This window comes from Echinops telfairi, unplaced genomic scaffold (assembly GCF_000313985.2).
Source record: "Echinops telfairi isolate 266 unplaced genomic scaffold, ASM31398v2 ScPeMD7_52;HRSCAF=179, whole genome shotgun sequence".
Classification (NCBI taxonomy): domain Eukaryota; kingdom Metazoa; phylum Chordata; class Mammalia; order Afrosoricida; family Tenrecidae; genus Echinops; species Echinops telfairi.
This window is the reverse complement of record NW_022103950.1, coordinates 1-4,098: the sequence shown is the minus strand read 5'-3', so window position 1 is coordinate 4,098 and position 4,098 is coordinate 1. Positions and strand designations below refer to the sequence as shown.

The 4,098-nt window shown below is 44.4% G+C and overlaps 1 pseudogene; it reads right to left on the bottom strand.

The window, feature by feature from the left end:
* Window positions 1–78: 78 nt before the first annotated feature.
* On the bottom strand, window positions 79–2,778 carry LOC101645190 (annotated as a pseudogene).
* Window positions 2,779–4,098: the final 1,320 nt, after the last annotated feature.

The following is a 4,098-nucleotide window of genomic DNA, read 5'->3' as shown; positions in this document are numbered from 1 at the left end:
CCTGTGGAGCCCCAAGGGTCCAGTTCCTGCCCTGAGGCTGGCGGGGGTAAACTGTGGCTGTGTTGGAACCAAAACCCCCTATGGGCTCCAAATGGTCCCGGCTCCAGCAGCAACAGTGGCTGGGCCAAGGTCAAACACCGGCCGGTTTTCCCGCTCAGGCAGCATGAGTAGCTGGGCCAACGTCAAGCCCCAGCCAGCTTCCACTGAAGTGAGCCAAAAGCCCCAAGCCCCTCAAAACCCCGTGGGTCTGTGCCTACTTATCTTTATGATGCTCCTCCTGTGTTCTAGTTGTGTTAAAGTTCCCTCTAAGCAGCTCTCCTGGGCTGGATTCTGCGGAGTCCCTTTGGTACATGTCACTCCTTCGCCATCTTCCCGGAAGTCCCGATATAAGTTTTCAACATGAAACCTTATGGTTATAAAAATGTTCATCTTTCCTTCTTAGCAATCTAAATATTTCCCATGAAAAATCATTCCAAACATCTTGAGTGTCCTGTGCTCCAAGGGCTTCAGCTTGGTCATCGTGTGTGCACTCTTTCAGAGATAGCTCCACGTCTGTCTCTGCTAGAAGTCCTGTCCTTAGTACGGGGCTGTGGCTGACCACCGGCCTGTGCCTCCGATGCCCCATTTATGGTCATTGAACCTGTTTGCTCTTATCTGGCTTTCTGTTTGCCATTTTCTTTCCTTGATCATTGATTTTATTTGCTTGCTAATGCTGTCTGTGTTCAGCTAGAGATTTATTCAGCACTTGGATGATCACAGAGACTCTCAGCCACCAGATACATATTCTTAAACTTGCTGTACAATGTTTTGGACTTTTCCGTGATAATCTGGCGAACTTTGAATTGCCTTATGTTTTCCAGTGGTGTAATCATCTCTGTGTGGTTCTTGATGCATCACGACCTAAAGTCAAGCAAATTCACCCAGGGCCTCAATACATCTGTTCACGTCAAGATGATCAATTTGGAGCGAATTTTTAATTTCAGTGGGTATCCTTTGAAGCCGAGAATCCCCTGAGGTTTCTTCGCTTCTTCTCCACTCTCTTAACTTCAGGCTTCTTTCCTTCCTCTTTATTCTGTTGATCATCTCCAATTGCTCCCCTTGCTTGCTTGCGTTCCCTGTCTGTCGCTCCCTTCTCCTGCTGCCCCTTCAGCACGTTCCTCTGAGGAGCTGTCGGAACACTCTGTCCACCTTGCTCTTTTCACTTTCGTGATCACCCCTTCTTGAAAATCAGAGGTGGATGCAGCCCCTGCTTCGGGTGACTTTTTCCACTTTGATTCTACTTTGTTCTTCCCTTCTTGTTAGTCTGGCTCTTTTCTTGTTTTTTTCTTCTTCCTTTTGGCCCTCTTCCTTCTTCAGTTTTTTTTTGGGGGGGCGGGGTTGTTGTTATTTTGTTTTGTTTTTTGTTACCCAAATGCCTGTTATCCAACTTTTATTCAATGTCTAAATTCCACATGCAAATGAGGCATTTGAAAATACCATGACTTGGGCCAGGCGCACCTTAGTCCTCAGAGTAACATCTTTGCTTTTCAACACCTTAAAGAGGTCCTGAGCAGCAGATTCGTCCCATGAAAGATGTCATTTGAGCTCTCCCCCGCCCCCCAAACCACTGTGATAGTCTTTTTGTGTGTGCCAACATGGCACCCGTAAGAAGATATGGGTGGAGTGTAGCCTGTCAATCAGGTCGCAGCTTGATGGCCTCATTTGTAGGTGCCATGAGACAAACGGCTCTCGAGACACTGGCCTGCATTCCCACCCCTACCCCAACCCTCTCTCTCTCTCTGTCACCTTCTGCTGACAAGCCATGTGGAGTTACGCTGAGAACTGAGTGAGCTCAGCGATGCAGCCACTGCCATTAGATCCATAAGACTTTGCTCCCACCAGCCTGTGATCTCCTTGCATTCTACATCATTGCTTGTGGCTGCGTGAGTCTGAAGAGGGATTTCTGTGCTAGTACTGGACTTATGAATTTGATCTGGACTAGGCTGGGATGTTTGCTAGATATACAATTGCGTCTTGATCTAAAGATCTCTCTTGTACCTATATGAGTGTCTCTGGACTTTGTTTCTTCAGTCAACCAGCCTAACACAGGAGCTAATACAGATATCAGGTGCTTTTTAGGTTGTTTTTCCTCTTGTCCTTTTTTTTCTTACTTTTCTTTTCAGTTCCCACATCACTCTCTGAAGGGCAAAGCTGTTTTGCCATTTTGGCTCTGCCTCGTGGTTTTAGAAGTTAACTTTTGTAACTGCAAGCCCTCCTCTTTTTGGATTCCCTTTTAGATGAACGGACTCTACTGCTGTTATCTTTCCTCCAGTTTATACTTGTTTTTCTGCCATTATTTTTCTCCCTCTTCTGGCAGCTTTCAATTGATTTAGTCACAAACTCATTGCTGGATTTTTCTTCTTACCCAGGAACTTCCTTGGAAACACTAGTTTCCTTTTCTTCAGCTTCAACAACAGAGGACAAATTAGATTGCTTCTTGATGCCTGGTGACTTGAAAATGTTCAATTTGGGGTTGTTATATATTTCCCCCATAAGCCTTCATTAAAACCTTTTCGTTTATTTGACTTGCCATATTTTTCCTTATTTTCAGAGTAAGGAAATATATCTTTTGGTCCTAAAAAAGCATTCTAATCAGTCCCAAAAGAGAAAATGGGTGGTTTCTTTGCAGGTGGCTTTACACCTCTATCAGGAACTTCACCTACTGGATGGAGCTGGCCAACGAGGATACCCTTTCATCTTGGCAAAAACGAAGCCTCTGGGTTTGAAATCGTGAGTCATGATTAATTAATCATTTTATTTAATTAATCATTTTACTGGGAGCTCTTACAGATGCTGTGACTATTCATAATTCAAATAGAACCAGCATAAGTGTACAATTGCTGCTGCCATCCATTTCAAAAAGTTTTCTTTCTTCTTGAATTCCTTGATATCAGCTCCCTTTGATCCCCTCCCCACCCCCGCCTACCCCCCAGGAACCCTTATTGTTATGTTATATATTAATATAATTGTTGTTTTCCATGTCTTACACCTTCCCATATATTTGTTTACCTACAATACTGTTACTCATTCTTCTTGAGTGGGATTGTACAGTCATCATTACTATCAGTTACCCCTTACCACCCCCCCCCCCACCCACCCCTGTCCTTTCTTCTCATACCTTCAAGGAATCATTGATTGCATTACTGTTTCTAAAGGGTTATCTAACATGGATTTCATTCATCAAAGGATCCCAATTGTACAAATGAGCACACTCATGTCTAACAAGAATAATGAGGTAAAACAAGAACCATAATAGTGAGGGGAGGAAATATTAAAGAACTATAGGATAGTTATATGTTTCATCAGTGCTACACAGCACCCTGGACTTAACATCCCTTCTGTGTGGCCAGCACCCAGAAAGCAGCTGGCATCACTATGCAGGAGAAAGGACAAGGTTCTGTCAGTGATCAGGTGGCCTAATCAAGTAAGGCAAAGCTAGGCAACAGTAACAACCAATGGCCCTTAATTCTGTGACTTAAGCAGTGAAGGTTTATCTCTGGCCTAGGCTCCATGTCGGATATATGCAATGGGACTGTGGTATTGGTTAAAAAAAACACAACACTAAATATATTGTGAACTTCTGTCCAACCTTGGCCCATAGGAATCTGCTCCCTATATTCACTCATAGATCAAGACCTAGCTTCGCTCTCCTCAGCTGATCCAGGACGTGCAGCCTTCACACTTCCACAGTAGAGGAAAAAGATTAGATGTGCATTATGCCGGCTCCTCTCTGTTGCTGCACAAGTTTGACACCCCCACTGTCCCCCCAACTTGTGGACCAGCACCTTATTGTCATTGTGGGAAAATGTGGGAGCAGGTAAGAGTTCAGTGAGCCCACCACCCTAACAGACCAAGGTCAGACTTAGTCTATTGGGCTCCTCAGTGCCCACCCTTCATCATGGTCAGGTGAGGGCAATTTCTCCCGGTTTACGGTTAGCATTACAATTAGGTTGAGGTTTAGGGTTAGACTAAGGTTATTGTTATGGTTACGGTTAGGCTTAGGGTTTGGTTTTGGGTTAGGTTTAAGTTTAAGCCTAGGTTAGGGTTAGTGTTAGGTTT